Source organism: Ambystoma mexicanum, chromosome 7p (assembly GCF_040938575.1).
Source record: "Ambystoma mexicanum isolate Mex_15411 chromosome 7p, UKY_AmexF1_1, whole genome shotgun sequence".
In the NCBI taxonomy this organism is placed as follows: Eukaryota; Metazoa; Chordata; class Amphibia; order Caudata; family Ambystomatidae; genus Ambystoma; species Ambystoma mexicanum.
In genome coordinates, this window is record NC_090939.1 from 469,623,585 (window position 1) to 469,640,814 (window position 17,230).

The 17,230-nt window shown below is 42.1% G+C and overlaps 1 long non-coding RNA gene across 6 annotated transcripts in view; it reads left to right on the forward strand.

Moving 5' to 3' along the window:
- Nucleotides 1-17,230, forward strand: part of LOC138526120 (uncharacterized) — a 338,403-nt gene that overhangs the window by 51,467 nt on the left and 269,706 nt on the right. For 4 of the 6 annotated variants that reach the window (XR_011283494.1, XR_011283489.1, XR_011283490.1 and 1 more), the window contains exons 2-3: nt 7,530-9,000; nt 9,584-10,366. This is a non-coding gene — a long non-coding RNA (uncharacterized lncRNA). The remainder of the gene's footprint in view (nt 1-7,529; nt 9,001-9,583; nt 10,367-17,230) is intronic. The other 2 variants (XR_011283491.1, XR_011283493.1) reach the window with 2 other exon arrangements.

Consider the following 17,230-nt stretch of genomic DNA (forward strand, 5'->3'; position numbering starts at 1 on the left):
ATCACAAGATTGAAGTTACTCTTAAGTGATGTGACATGCAAACACAGCTATTAGGGTGAGTAAAACTGTTTAACGCATTTGCAGGATCCAATAATTGAATGACAACAGTTCAAAGCAAATACCCAATAACTAATGATATTTTTGAATTGCTTTCTTCTCTTTTTTTTCACCTTTTGAATCCTACCCTATACAGCCCCCTTTTATTCTGTCCACAACACACAATCATTAATACATGTAGAATGATTTAGTTTATGTCTGGTTTTGAATAAGGCCCAAGGCTGAAGGACACACCTTAAATAAATGTGCCTGGAGTAACTTATTTACCATCTGTCTGAATTTCTGCTTAAGAAGGAGTGGGTAACACTTCCTGGCTACTCCAAGAGCGACGGGTAGCTGAAAAATCCAAGAGTCCAAGTCGCAGAGTGACTCTCTCTAATACCCCAAGTTTTCTTACTCCTCTAAAGCAACCCCGATTTATCCATGCAGGATTTATCCTTTTGGTGACACCCTATCATTGCTTCCTGTAGTCGGGTGTATATTAACACAATCCACCTCCCAAAACTCTTTGACTGAGAAAGTGGAAAGTTGATAGAGGAGGTGTGTCTGGCCTAAGATTTCTGAACTCCTGTTAAAATAGTTAACTGGTTGTCTAACTCCAGGCCTCGAGGGCCGGGATCCTGATGGGTTTTCAGGATATCCCTCATTAATATTCATGAGGAAAAATGTGGATAGATTTAGAATCATTGTATGCAAATGTATCTCATGAATAATGCTGGTTTCTCCTATTTAATAGTCAATTGAAAGTTGTTAGATATGCAATATTGAGTTTTTTGTATAGTTTGGGACTTAAAGGCAAAGATAGTGTGCAAAGTCGCACTTAAGGAGTTCACTAATCAAGTTTAAGATACAGGATTTATCCTATTACTTGTTTTTCGATTGATCTTATTTTGTTTAAAGTGATTAGGTATATGTATGTATTTATATATATGTATTTAATTAGTTTGTTGTTATTGACTATGTAAATTTGTATATGGACGTAATTTTTTTTTTGTTAATATCAATTTTATTTTTCATAATATGTTTTCTTTTAATTTTAAATACGTTATGTAAATTTTGTATGTTGAAAAATCAAGATTTACTTGATTAAAACAACTTTTTAAATAAAAAAAAAAAAATGATGAGGGATATACTGAAAATCCGACATGGATGCAGCCCTTCAAGCCTAGAGGTGGACAACCCGATTTCTATGCATTTTCTATCCTGCCAAATCATAGCTTTTCATTTATGGATGCAAGCCATTTATACTGCAATGCTGGAGTTGTCCTGTGATATAGGCACAAAACATTTCAAACATTGCATAATTGTTCTTGGATCTACATAGAACGTTTATAGCAGGAGATGTGCTGATTGAAACCATCACAGATGCATATATCGTATTTCTCTTGCTTCGGTTTCTGAGTAGTACCTTCCTGCAGCATTTACACAATCGCGAGTCATTAGAACAAAGCAGATTTTCCATTAAGAGATCGGGAGTTCTGTTCGTCTGAAAGTATTTTCATCTGTAGATTGCAGTCCATTATACAGCATACAATAAAGTGCTAGCCAATATACTTGATGTCTGTTTCAGCGACCTGATGATGTCACAGGCTATGCTGTATCTACAACCTGAAGCTCATCATTTCTCCATAATTTAAGATGCCATGCGAATGCCAAAAACTCAGGTTCACCTGTTTCTTACTGATGCATAGTTTTGCAATAATATTACTAAGCATTCCTTTCCGGGTCTTTGCTTGACAGCAACTAAGCCACAATTCACTGTGTAGTACACAGAAGTAGATTATCATTTACTCAGGCCACGAACGCCGGCTATTTACCTGTATTTTAATGATTTTTTTTTAAGGAGGGGATTAAATGCATAAACTGTCTCAGTCCCAGTTTATGAAAGGGACTATGGAATTGGAGTTCTTTCATAGGGTCAGAAAAATCTAGGTAGACACAATTTGTATATTATAATTCATGCATTAAAGCAGGAGTACAAAGTGGGTACACATATCAAGTTGCAAGCTAGTAGCTAAATATCACTCGCCAGTCCCTCAACATGCACATGGGCACAGAGACCCCCCCCCCCACATTTCTCACTCGCCAATGATTAGAATTGCTAAAGCACATTGGCTTGGTTTACTTGCGTTCCCAGGCAAACAAAAACATGCATGTCTTTCTACAAATGAAATGAAAACACGGGTGTGCCCAGCTGATTACACAGAATATGCACACAAATGTAATCCTTATAGAAAACTAAGTAAACTAGAAAATGTGCTTATAAGTTTGAGCAATTGGCAGGAGACTCATAGAGTGAGATGCAGTGTAGAGTGCATAATACTCGATGAATGTTTGAATACAGTAAAATAATATCTTTACAATGGTATTTCATTACAGGTCGTACATTTGTGCCAATACACGCTCTACAATGCAGAACCCCAGATAAATTAAATTAAAAACTTTACTTGAAAAGGCGTTAAAGTTAGTTTTAAGAGCATTTTTACAGCATTTTCTATTGGGTAGCCTCTGAGAATCCTTTAAAATGTTCAGTCGGGTTAAGGTTACAGGTAACTAAAGACCCTTGTAAAATCCCTGCTGACCAATTGTCACTATCGAACCTTAACTTCAGGCACCTCATTTATGATTTCACATCTGACCATCAATTAAGTAACTCATTGCATCACACAATGATCTCATAAGTGGAAATATAGGAAAGAAAATACTTTCCATTGTAATTGAGAATATTGTATCTGTGGCCTGAGTCCAGTGCGCCTCAACCCCTTTGTAGTGTGTCGGGGCCTGCGAACAGAGGTTCTACAATAACCTCCATTTTATTGAATGCTGTGCAGCATATGCCTGGGCGTGTCCTGAACCACTGCTTGCCCTCCTACCGTTTGGTATCTATTGGAGAGCGCCTAGCCACATGCACTTCCCTATTTGGGGAGTGCCTGGCCTGTGGCAGGCACTGTACAATCCTGCTCATCCCTTTGAATGCACTCTCCAGTGCACCTCACTACTTTGGGGCCAGTTGCATTTGAGTGGCCAGGACCTCTGATACACTGCAAAGCTATGGGGAACATACACCATATGCAGCTTTGCAGCTGTCGACCCTCTCCAATGAACCTTAATTGTTTGCTGTAAACAATAAGACTCCTAGCTCCTAGTTACGGGTCTATTTTTCTTTCTCCAAAAAGTATTTCATATGTTATCTTTTTCTGTATTTACTTTCTGAGCGACAGCAGATCTAAAACAGTCACCATGTGCCAATAGTCGAGATGGCAGTCCCCAGTAACAAGGGAGAATGCCAACGCTTCAAAAACCGGGAAGCAAGGACAATGCCATCTCAACATGGCCAGTAACCAAGTATTGCCAGCTTTCCATGGCAGGTAATAGAAGTCGGTGCCACTCTTCACATGGCCAGCAACAGGTATAGCCAATTCCAGGATTCTCAGCAACATGTATAACTAGTCCCACATGCCTAACAAAAATTGCAGAGTTAGTATAGCTCAGTGGCAACACGCTCCTCTTGGAAGCAAGACGATGCAGAGCAGCACAAGTTGGAATCACGGGTTCACACTTGGAAACCTCTTCAGTATTAAGCGTGTCTTTAAAAAAAACAATTATAATATAATAAAAGAAGTGGCAAGTTGTAAATGGCCAGTAACATATTTGAAAACACTTTCCATGTGAAGTAACATGAACAGCTAGCTAGCTATTTCTGTCACTGCCTAGCAACTGGTATGTAGAAATTCCACATGGCCAGCAATGGGTGTGACCAGGATTCAATAGGTATCAGCAATCCTATCATTGTGCAGCAATAAGTATGGCCAATACTCACAGTGCTCGGGACCGGTTAGGCCCATTCCAACTTTCTCCAATTAGAGTTAGTAACTATATGTCCAGGAACAGATATGGGATGTCCCCACATGACTAGTTGCAAATTGTCATGAAACTGAGAAATATAAAAAAAGGGAGAAATTGACAATTTTTTTCTGGGCACCTTGTTCTGCCACTTTTGGTCATCTACTTCTCATCCTTGATACATCCGGAAGTCTATCCCAGGGATCTCTGGGCCCATGTGTGCCTGTATGCTTGGGCTCGCAATTTTGGAAGCAGGGGCTTGTTTAGGACTGACAAACCCCTGGGAGCTTTGCTCAGGGAACTAATAAACTGGCCGCCTACTTTTCACCACCTCCCTGTCCCAAGGACCTGCCTCTATGCCCCTAAACCTTGATCTTGACTTCCACTTTGACTGTTTGCAACAGTCTCTTTCTCCTCTCCTCTGTATCTCCTTGGTGGCACCTCCAGCCTATCCTCTGATACTTCCAACCTGCTTCATCTTTCCTTCACCCCACAGGCCCTCCCCTAGATCCCTCCCTTGGTTTTCTTTCACCTTATAAGATCTTCCTCTCAACCTTCCAGGAGGTGGTCCCTCCTCCATGTTACCCTGTTGTCCTCCTACAACTTCTTTAGTACTCCCTTTCACCCCACTAGCAATGTTGCCCCCTACTGTAAGCTATTCATCCTTCCCTTCAGGACCTTTCAACCACCTCTCTGATGTTCTCTTCACCTCCCTCCTATTTGCTTTTGCCAAATTCCTCCTGAATCCCCCTTCCAGCCTCCCTGTGGGTTCTTCTAAAACTTCCTCCCAATCCTCTCTCCAACCAACATCCTTTTTCCACAAAGGTCTTCCACCTCCTTTATTTACTGAAACGGACCCTCCTCTTCAGTCTTTGTATGTCTCTTGCAAACTCGTAACGCTCCCATGGGCCCACTGGAATTGATTTCACCCATGTGCAAAAATTGGTTTCAGATTTTGCTTGGCTGACCCAGTTTCTGTCTGCCACACACCTGGCGGCAATGCGGGGCTGTGAGGTGACACGGACTGAGCTCCCACAAGCTCTCACATCAATTGTCTATGGTCTTGGATTGGACATATGCAGCTGACCAGGAACCGCCTCCTCTTTCTACCATTTCCTCTGATCACTCTTCTGACCACTGGGAATGTGTTAAAATATACATATACTCTACACTCTGCAGTGATTTGTTTGCAATTTGTCAATTAACTTTCCTAATGCTACCGTATTTCGCGTTTATCATTCATTATTATTTTTTGAATGGCAATATAGATGATTTTATTTTGTATTATTTCTATCAGTATTTTTGTGTGGGTTTTTGTGGTACTTTTTCATGAATTACATTGTTTATTCACATTGATATGTATAATCTTACATAATATTTGGTCACTGGTACTGTTCATGAATTACTGCAATTTTTGGAATTCACGTTAATCATTATTTGTATTCACCTTAATTATTGTTTCTAATCATATATGCCAGCATACATTCACAAAATAACCCTTTGCCTATTGACGCTATACTTGACTGCTGCACTTAAATCTTATGATTGGCACATCTGTGCCACAGCCACACATAGCCATTACCTGATTACCAAGTCTAGTGCAGGCAAATTAAAGGTTAAGTTCTCTGTCTTTTACCTACCTCATTTGTTTTATGTTTGTTGTAATACAAATAATCTGCAAGCACCAGAAGTTCTGTAACCAATGGTGCTTCAGCAAAAGCCTAAACCACTGTCTGCTCAGAACTCCAATACTGACTGGCTCATTGGCAGGCAAACTCACCCCATGCTGCCTGCCCTTGTATATATGTTGCTCCAAGACCTGTTTTGTATTTACCTTGCGCTTGGAAGCTAAACCCCCGTGAGTTAGCAGATGATAAAACTAAAAAAAAAAAAGAAATACATATTGGGTTACTGTACTATTTCATTTTTCATTAAGGGGGTTTCATTGAGTACTCCAATATATAGTATCTGGAAAATGGCCTTAAATTGAATACTCTAAAAACCAAGGTACTATTCTTTGGAAAAAAGAAATCATCACTTTATGGGGGCGTTGAATAATCAACTGAGAGAGGTGGTGGAGGAATATAAATCCCTGGGTTTGGTATTTTCAGCAGGGGGGGTATGGAACAGCCATAGGAACCTTCTAGTTAAACAATCGACAGCGGGTCTGAGAGGCCTTTTACTTCTATATTACAACTTTGGTGGTAAACACCTGGAGTGTTTTCAGGTCCTTGGGTCAAAGATGAACAGTGCTACCCTCTATGGTGCAGAGATCTTTGGGGCAGCACCATGTATATATGTTTGGATACATTGCTGAATTCTGGTCTACGAAGGATTACAGTCCTCCGTCGTAGAGCCCCAGGGGATGCATTAAGATACGAGTTGGGGATTGTCAGCGTATCATTGCAAGCCCAGCAAAGGTTCTTAGAATTCTATCTGAATGTTCAATTGGGCACCTCTGCGAACCAAAATATCAGGATTGCCTTAAGAGTGTCTGTGCAAAACACCAGTAAGGATCCGAGGCACTGGTTTAAGTGTGAATTCGGCCATTTAAAAAGATGGGGGTTGAAGTAATGGCGCTGGGAGATTTAAAACGAAGATAGCGCAGCATTCTTCTAAAGGAAATATCCTTAGAGCTTGAGCTAGAAACCCTTCTCACGAGAAGTGCACATTTATGTTCCTTAAAATTCTACAACCAGGCCAATTCAAGCGGTCTATGCACCAGCCATCATAAAAATAAAGACTGCTGAATGCAGAACGAATATCTTACTGGCCAAGCTAAATGTATTGCCACTTAGAACAAGGGCACCATGGCTTGGCTTGGACACTGTCTGCCCATGTGGCCTGGGACGTGGTGAAGACCAAGCGCGCTTCCTGCTGGACTGCAGAATTCTTTAAGAACCTGAGAAAGCGGTGGATTAGGCCCCATCTACAACACGCATGGATAGTCTGGCTGTTGTTATGCACTGTGATGATGCAACGTTTTTATATGATTTAGTCAATTTCCTTCAAGGCGGCCCTGGAAGTGGTCAGTAGATCCAGGTCACAGGCATTATGACACTTTAATGTTTTTTTTACTGTTTTTTAACAAATAGATTTAATGATAATGTTTTTTTTCATGAATTACTATTTTCTTTGTTAATCTTTATTACAAATACTGATCAATATTAATCTGTGTTGGTCACAATGGTGTTTTTCATGAATTACATTTTTTAAACGAATAGATGAATTTCTGCACTGCAATGGGAGTTCGTAAGACTAACAAGGAAGCGTTGCAAAGGAGAAAAGCAAAAGATTATACAGTGAATGCTACATCAAGTGTGAAAGAAAAAACAAATCTGCAGACTGCCAATTAATGTAAAATTGAAGTAGTGTATAGACTTGCAAACAATTTTGGCAATTGCTAATTAGCTCATTTTGGCTTTCGCACAGCCTTTGCTCCGGCGTGGTTTAAAGGTTCAGTCAGAATGGCATATGTAATAGATTCACGAGCACATTTAATTAGAATACAAACAATTATCATACTTGAATTTCTTTTCCTCTAACAAAGCCTGAATACTGTAAATACAAACAAGTGCATTCATTGTTTGTACGGTGCATGCATACTTATATATTATTTTTCCCTGCAGGTAGACTACTCGGGCAAGAGACTCCATTTCCTGAGAGGCCACACCATCCACAAAATGCCACTAAAAAAGCAAACTGGAACAAGCAGAAAAGTGCTGACTAAAAAAAAAAAAAAAAACAGCAGTCTTGCTCAGCCATGGATCAAAACACCCAATTTTTACAGATGCCAGTGGATTCGCTTGGAAATCAATCATTGCAGGGATCGGTGTGCGCATCAGGAAAAGAGCAAACGCAGGTGGGATGCTCGGGAATCATCTAATGGGACAGTACATGTTGCAGACGGAAAATATGATTATGGCAAAGGAACTGTTGCAACACATCCTCAACATGTGAGCAAGGCATAAAGTATTGTGCCCATCCAGGCAGCACGGTGATGTCATCCCTGCTCATTCATGGTGATTACCCAGGCACCCCAACACTTTCACTGTTTAGTACTCTTAAACAATCCAGCATCAAGACTGCTTTCACCAGGTCTACAAAATATTTCATAAACCATCCCTTTGTGCATAATTCCAATGAGAAGCTGGAAAAAAGTTTGGCAGTTCAACATCTGCCCTATTCTTTGGTAGACACCAAAGGATTCCAGGGATTTCCCAAAGCCGTTTTTGCAAAAGGTGGGTTACCCAGCTGTACATGATTTCCCACTGTTGCAGGCCCTGATGTTCATAGAACACCTAACAACCGTCTGCAAATCAGTGATTGAGTCTGCTTTGCACAGCATTCATGTGACAATAGATTGGTGGACCAGTGGACAGGCAACAAACTATATGAACATCATACACATAGAACTTGTATGAAGGAACTGCACACCAGACTGTAAATCCCCACTCCTTCAACTGCCATATCTGAAAAAACCATTAGCATGCAACTCTTTCAATGTTTGAATGGAGAAGGTGCACACAGCAGCACACATCTTTGAAGATTTCTAACCCAAAGGTTTTAGATCGCTTAATCTAAAATTATTGATTCTTGGTTTTGTTCTCAGGTACAATGGTAGCAACATTGTGCATGCAATGACAATCTAGTATGCCCTATTTTGTGTGCAGTTTGAACCTCATAGTACAGGACGTCCTAGAAAAAGACACTGAAGTTGCCAAAGTAATGGCCATATGTTTTACCGTTTGTGCCCATTTCAATAATTCCTTCAAAGCAGGGAAGATGCTGAGAAGATTGTAAACTGCGAATGGGCTTCTCTAACTCGGTATTACCCGAATTGATCAAATATAATCGATCAAATGGTACATTGACTGAATTCGGCCAGTACAATACCGAATATGTGGAGCGGGGGTGTACCCCGCTACCCATGTTTGGTATTGTTGGACTTTGGGGGTTGCAGGGATCTCCCCCACTTCCTGAACATTGGAGGTGGGGACAGGAGAAGAGAAAAGGGGACCCTGCAGCGCCATATCTGACCCACATTGGAGGGATGGAACCGACACTGCAGGGTCAGGAGAGGCGGCGGACGGAGAACTGGTAAGGGGGGGGGGGTGTACTGTGGAATTGGGAGGACATGAGTTTGATGGGGATGGCCTCAGTAAATTTGTATTCATGTGAAATTAACTATGGTGAATTCCGCCGCAAACCATTCTGCCACGGTCCAACAACCCAAATCCCCTGACTTGATTGCATATCGAAGGTTCACACTCAATGAATTTCAACCCTGCATATAGCTTAATGCCTCTTTGAACAACACAAACCTATCAATGATTTTGTGAGGCTACACAAAGGTAAAGCTGGTTCATCCATGTCTGACTCCTACGCGATGGTGCCTTGTGAAACAGCTTTTCTAGCTCCTTTTGAATATATTAAGCAGGTTATCGGCAATGATACCACTTCCATCAGTGATGTGGCCCCTCCCGTTCCTCTACTCAAAAACCAGAATAAGGACAGGGGGCAAGAAAATGGATTAAAAGATTTTGAAGCTTTAAATCTGACCAGCGGCATACACCTCCACTTACAAATATATGTCAGGAATAACACATAGTTTGCTCCCAGGTGTTGTTCTGTGCCACAGTTTTAAACCCATGCTACATATCTTGATTGTCTTTTTTCACAGGGTGATTTGGCAAAATACAAGAAATGGATCCTGGAGTGAAATGTGGCACATGAGAAAATGAACTCTTGCTTGAAAAGTTCCAGTAGGCATCTAGAGAACTGCCTACTTATTCTACTTCCACACAGAGCAGTCCCAGTGGTGCCACCAGCAACACTATCATTCTTTCCACTGCTGCCAGTGTGGTGCAAATCACTAGCATCCCCGATGTCTCCTTTATCTGTTACCAAAGAGCGCAGCAGCACACACTTGTCTGGCTTTTACGTGAGCTTCCCTATTTCAGTCTAAAGCAGAGAACTTAATTTGGAAAGGCTTGGCCATATTTCGATTCAAGACCCTGCCAACAGAACAATTGTCGTTATCAAGAAGGGCACCCTAAGAAATACTCTGGCAGTATCTCTCAGATAATGAATTGTTGACCATAAGTGAAAAGCCTTTGCTTTATTGGCACAGTGAAATGACTTGGCGGCCAACATTAAGTAGTCTGGCAGTCTAGTGTGCCCTGTTGCCAGTGTCAACGCTTAACATGTTTATAGTGCAGATGGAACCATCATTCGAAACAGAGTGCACGTCTGTCGGCTACAAATGAAGGAATCAAAACAATGGTGAAGATGAATAAAGTCTTCCTCCTCTACAGATGTACTGTTCCAGGTGATGGCACTCTGGACGTATGGTAGACTTTAAACATGTTCCTGCTGCTAACTCATAAGGATGATACAGGACATCACACCATCATCCATTGGTGCTGCTTGGGTCTGCACAGCACTCTGTATCGGGGGGACACAGGTATGTAATGTTATGTAAAGAGCTTCTATACTGCACTAAGTCTCAACCATGGTGGTCTCAGAGTGGCAACGCTTGTCCAAGAGTCAGGGATACCATGTCCCATCTGTGTAAGAAAGAGGTGATTGAGAGGGAGAGCTGAGGGGTTGGGAAGGGAAGTGGGTAGGGATGAGGCATCAAAGAATGTCTGAAGAAGCACATTGGACCTGATACCTACATGTTCTATGAGATGTTGTAGCAAGATAACAGTGATATATTTTAAGTGTCGCCAATATGCATGAAGATCAATTATTTTTATTATTTCCAGAGTAAAATTGTTGCATTGGGTGTGTGTGGGTTGCGAGATATGCGCAAGCAGACAATATAGGTAAAAAAGCTCCATTCCCCCGGAGATGTTTTAAAGGCTTCAGAAGGCTAACTCCTGAATCCTATTTCTGGAATTGCCAAACCTGAGGACCAAGTAAGGCCAAGTTGAATCTGTGTGTGTGGAAAGAGAAGGGCGGTGTAGAGAAACCATTGTTTTATCATTTCTGAGGAGGCAACCATGTACAATGAATCGAGAGAGGTCAAGTTATTATGGTGAAAAAATCAAAAAACTAGGTTGTAGTATCACTACCTTACTGTGTTGCCGTGCAAGCATGGCATGCAGCGCTCCCAATTCAAAGTAAACACTGCCCGACGTGTACATGCCAGGCAGCATTTACTCACTTTGTACAGTAGAGTGCAAACGTTCAGGGCAGAAGGTGGTGTACACACATGTAGGCTGCCTTTTTCCCTGCACCTTTGCACTCTGCCTTGCAAATGATGAAAGTTTGGCGTGCGGGCAGGGAGCCGCCTATGTGTATGTGAACCTTTAATGGCTCTCCGCCACCAAATTACATTAATAAGGACCATGAGCTCCCGCGTCTTGAGGAAAGCTGAAGGGCTTTTATTTTATTTTTATTTGTAGTGTCTAGGGCCTTCCCACTGTCTCTTGTCTGCCCATGAACCTCCTCTCTAACTCAGGTCAGTTCTAACGAATGATAACCCCTACTGTATTGGATCTTTTATTCTCCTGTGTGTGGCTTCACTGTAAGCAGGCTATCTATACTCCCTCCTTCCTAAGTGTCACTACTCTAGCAATCGGCTAGTGCTCTAATGCAAGTTACATCAGTATGTTGCACTTGCTCTGTTATTCAGACTAGATCTGTCATGTCCACTCACTTCTTTGCCATGACTTTTTTACCATTCTCCTTGACTTGCTCCTTCTACCAAGTCTTCGTCCCTCCGACGTTTCACTCCTTCTACTATTCGCCTCAACCCTTTGATGTAACCACTTCACTACTTCCCCTTCTTACTATTACGCTCCTCCTATGTGAGGCGTCAGAAATGTGAGAAGACACAAAGGTAAAGTTTGCCATAGATTCAAAGTGAAAAGGGGTTCTGATAAAAGCCTAACTTTCGCTAACCTGATACAGAGGCCCCTACCTAGCAATCCTAAACTAACGAAAAATGACCTGGTATCCAAATACCTCACGCCCTGACAAGAATACAAACAATCTTATTATACAAGGAAAGTATGCATGACTTTTTGTTCAACAAAATAATTTTGTAATTCAAACTTAAATGTTCTTGGAAGTATTCCTTGTGGCCAGAGTTGTATGACCGTCTCCTGGATCAATTCAGAAATACTATTCTTGTTCTGTTTCAACAAAGTTCAGTTCAAAGAATTAGAAGTATTTTTCAACCACAAATTATTTCTTAGAGAAATAATAAATGCTATTTTCACCACCGATGGTTAACAGTCCAGATAACTCAATGTTTTCCACAATATCTCTCTTGCAAGGGAAGATTAACTGTCTCACCCAAAACACAGGTTCCAAAACCAAATGGAATTTTTCTGTTATCATATGACACTTTCTTCAAAAGGAAACTTATTCTTGTCAAGGTAGCACATTACTCTTTCTCAATACTACTTCATGAAATAGAACACTTTTGTCATGATAGCAAAGAGCCACGTGTCTTGTTAATTCTACTGCATGTTAATAACTCTTCATTCTACAAAAGTTATTTCCACATATATTTCTATCACAATCATAGCAAATCATCATCTTCTTTCCTGGTCCACTCGCCTGCCAGGACTAACTACTGTAATCCCTTTCCTGGTATACTAGCCTGTCGGGAACAAATCTCCTACAACTGACTTCAAACTTGATGGTATGACTGATTCCAATATTCTCTCAAAAGGGGTTTTATACTTCCATTTCCTTCTTAAGGGGGTTTCACAACTTCTCGGCTGATAGTAATGCTGGTTGTGAACTTTTCCCACTTCCTATCTTAATAGAGACTTCTCATAGCCTCTTGGGTGTGGGTAGTACTAGTTTGAGGCTTCCTCCACTGGTAATTTGCGCAAAGTATTTTGACAGCCTCTTGGCTGTGGGTAATGTTGTTTACAAACATTCCCCTCTTATGAGGGAACTTTCCTCTTTGCCACTTCGTTTTTTTTTTAACTGTTTAGTATTCATCAAATATGTTCTGTTTTGTTTTTTCAATAGTTTGGTATTCAAAACGTTGTTTTTGGGACGGTCTTACTGCAAGCAGTGCCGTGGGGTTTGCATTACCTCCCTGCCGGCTCAGTGGTTCTCTGCGGCAGCTCCTGCTGACTCTTCTGCTTTGCGGAAGTGCTTCTGCTTTCTGTCGGCTTTCTTCCTAGCCTCTACGAGCTTCGGATAAGTGATGCAGTGGTCTCCTTGAACGACAAACTCTCTGTTGATCTTCAGCTACGATACCCGTCTGCCACATGCTGGTCAGGAAGCCCGTCTTCTCACCTGGGCTTCCTCTTAGTACGCTTTCTTCCGCTGAATGCACTGTGTAGTCTTTTTTGCTGGTTTCTCTGCGTGGCTGCTTCTGCACCTTGGATGATGGTAGCTTTCCAAGCTGTGCTTCCCGCAGTGCTATGAACTGCTCATTGACCTTGTTCCTCTGCTTCACCATCACTATTCATGTGGGTTTCATCTCAGGTTTTAAATATCCAACTAAGGTGTTTCAATTGGCAACGACTAGACCACACCTTTGAATATTCACCATTCTGAGTCATCATTGCCTCAAGACTCCTCATCTTCCTCCCAGTACTTTTAGCATTGTGGGAACTGAAGTCCATAGAAAAGGGTGTATCATTAAGTTCCATTTTACAATAAGCCATTGTCAATTTACGAATTATAGGGGGATTGTGAGATGACACATGCTGTCTCCCAGCATGAGTCTCCTCCCCTGTGATCCTCCCACATAAACCACCCCCAGGGTCAGGATCAGGGAGGGGCTGCCTTTCCCTAGTCACAGGAGAGGAAGCCCATATTGGGTTCCTAGAGATAATATCATGGGATTCATCACCCCCCACACAACTATTCAAACATCTTCCTTTCACTCTATGGTAGCCATCTCACACTCGCACTACCTTTCTACAGACTTCTCTCTCCCTCCAGCTCACACATACAATCTCTCACACTGCAGAACCACTATCACACCTAAACCAATTACCTTCTCCCACATTCTGCTCCACAATCCTCTGCTCCTTCCTTCCTTCTGCTGATCTCTTGGTCTTCCTCCATCACTGACCTCGCCCGGTAATCCAACACTTTCTCCTTCCTGTTCATATCTTCTATTGCCCCTCATCTCTAAGGATTGGTCTCCTTTTACTAGCCAGAGGTCTGATGTCTTTTCCCTTAGGGTGTATGTGTGACAGAAAGGCATAAAATGGGCACTAAGTCCTGCCCACTTCTTCTGTGCATGCCTGTCATTTATAGGTGGGGGCTGGTTCCCCATGTCCTTGAAGGTAAATCTGAGAGTGTCCCAGTTCACATAACATGTCCCAGGTGGTCTAGGGAATCCAAGGAAATGATGCTGGTGCAGCCATGAATGCGCTGCGGTGAACCACTATGTGTGCGGTGGATGCGTAAATCCGGAGGCTTCACTCTCTCTCTTGCTGTGTTTCTGGATTTCTGACGTGGGACATTGGCTAGACGGCTTCCTGGAAGGTTGTTGTTCTCGGGTGTCTGGGTCACCGATTGTTGCTCTGGGCGATTGTGGGGTATCAGTTGGTCTCTCCCCTGATTTCATCTTCATCTGGTGCTCTGGAAGGAATGAAAAAAGATTTCCACACATCATGCAATAAAGGCACGGTTGGAGATGAGGGTCTGCATTCAGTCACAAGGGAGTAGGAATTAGAGCCCTCTCTGCTGCCACTATCCACATTAGTGGTAGCGCTATGGATGCCGTTGTTGTACCCCTTCCATCTCACAGCACAGAGCCGATTCCCTCTGAACAAGGCCTGATAACTGCCTTGTCAAACTATTATGGAAAATGCTGAGAAGCGAGTGGTTAATAGTTTGTACGTTCTTTTCATCTGTTCTAGGTGATAGGGCAGGAGAGATGAAGCTGGAAAGGGTGTGAACAATGACTGCTAGGAACTAGTAGATGGGTATAAACAGGTGGATAGATGGGGAGAGTTGGCATGGGTGCTATGTGAAAAGTTCTTATGTGATACAGAGGAGTTTGAGTTATAAGATTTAATCTGCCTACTTGCCTACACCAAGACATACTAGCAGGGTTATTTTTGAGCTACACACGAGGAAACTGTTGTGAAATAAGATTAGGGGTTACCCTCCCATACAGTTAGGTCCCACATACATGTAAACGTCCTTTGGTGCAGAGGTTCCCTGCGCCTAAAGAAGTTCCTGACTGTGGCTCCTAATTTCAATCTGATAAAAGGAAATGGGTATAGGTACATTTAGTATATAGGACAGTTTAGTATGTAGTACAGTTTACAATTAGGTAGGCATTTAAATGTATTCAGAGTTTCAAGTGTACAATTACTTTAGGGTGTTTAGCGTGTTTGGATTTTTCTAGTTTTTAAAGTTTTGTTTTGAGATTTTAGTTTTAAAAAAATGAAAAAAGTTAAATGCGAAGCATATTTCACAATTCACTTGCTCTCACTTATAGCCACCATCTGCTGCTGTTTCACAGCGATCTGCACCTGCACTCCCAGGCTCATAAGGATGTCTCCCTCCTGTCTCAACACATTTCCGTATTTATGACAGGCCTATTTGGGGTTGTGTTTGATCTGTGACCATCACTTTTCACAATACCTTCCCTACTAGGAGGGAGTATGGGTAGGAGGGCTTACCCTGCCCAGGATGGAAGGCATTCCCACCCCACTGCAGTATACAATGCATGTTCCATGCCATGTAGCCTAGAAGGTACGCCACGCCCACACCTAGTACAGACTATCTTCCAAACCGCAAGCACCGAACTCCCAGTGACAGTAACTAAGAGAAAGCAGAAGTGTGTGTCTGTGTGTGTATGAAAAGCTTCCTCAAAATTAGCTATGTATCATTTGTGTTCCGCTAAATGTACTTTACACATTTATAGCATTGGTAAATGAGGGTGTGCATGGTTACGTTCCAATTAATCTCCTTTAGCGAGTTTGCAAATGGTGTTATGTTTCACAATTACTCAGCACAACTGCATTGTTGTGAACATCTTCATGAACATACATGTGATGATTATTTTTAGCTGCAAAGGGAATTGAAGAGAAATGTCCACAGTTGAATGAATCAGGCAGGCAACTTGTTTTTGCCTCTGTTCTAACTGGAAAAGAAAGTCAAATGTAACAATTTAGCATATCTGAAAAGTGGCAATATTACACTAGCAGAAACATACTTTTTGTACTCCTAGGTGTGGACAGCATGGAGCCCTTATTAACGAACACACGTACACAATAAATGGTGACTGCAGGCAAGGGTTTCTTATAAAGCCAGTTTGGTTACTGAACGTACTTTAATTTACTCGCTTTGTTGAGGCTGCATGGATATATGGTACCCTCACTGCTGGAGTACTTCTGGCTCATATGTCTGCCTCACTCACTCCATCACTGCTATGTATACGCCAAACTCCCACTCAGACAATGCCTGCTAGGGCAGGTCTGAGGCTCACAGGGTCAGTAGCTGTCGGGGTGCTTGGGAGGGAAGACACAGGTGCATGCTTAGAAGGGCGTGGCAACAGTAAAAAAACATTGCACGATCTTAATTTGTTGGAATAAAGTATAAGGTAGTCCACGTTCAGTGTCCTCAAACCATTGTGCTGCTTTCCTTACTTGCCCTAGTGGGATATTCAGGCCTTCTGACAACTCTCGTGCTCTGTCTTCCGATATATGATCTGCTTGGTGTAATTCTGCTTTTCTGTGGCTTACCATCAGTTTTCTTTCAGGTGCATTATTGTGGGTACTGCCCTGCCCGCTCTACTTGGGTTCTTTCCTGTGTAACATCTCTGAGGAAGTATCAACATTTTTTCAATCCTTTGCCTAGCTATAGATCTTGACGGTCTCCCACCATTGAAGCCGTGGTATTGGAGACCATCCTGGTGATGTAAAAAAGAAAGGAGATCGTGCCACTCCTTGCATCCTGAATGGTTTCTGAGTGCAATAAGATATTAGAGCAGTGAAAGCAGCTCACCTGTCGTGTTCTGAGCGGTGACAACGTTTGAGTGCACCTACTGGGCTGTCAAGTCCATTCCCTATGGCCACTGTGCTGTCCAGGTTAAGGTAGGATGCACCTCTCCCTCTTTCCAAGTACTGCATGGCGTTGGCCATACAAAATGACACTGAATGGGCAATAACTCGTGTGATATGGCACTATGGTGACTGTCATTGTGCTTCTAAGCTGGGACCAGTACTCGAGATACTTTTGTATGGGTGTTTAGAAGTGCTCAAACAAATAACGTAAGGTGTCAGGTTGATCACAATGCTCAACAAAACGGGGCATTACAAAGGTTAAAGTGTGAGGGTACAACGCGAGGCTAGGGCCAGTGAGGTTCTGAATGAAAGGGTTTAAA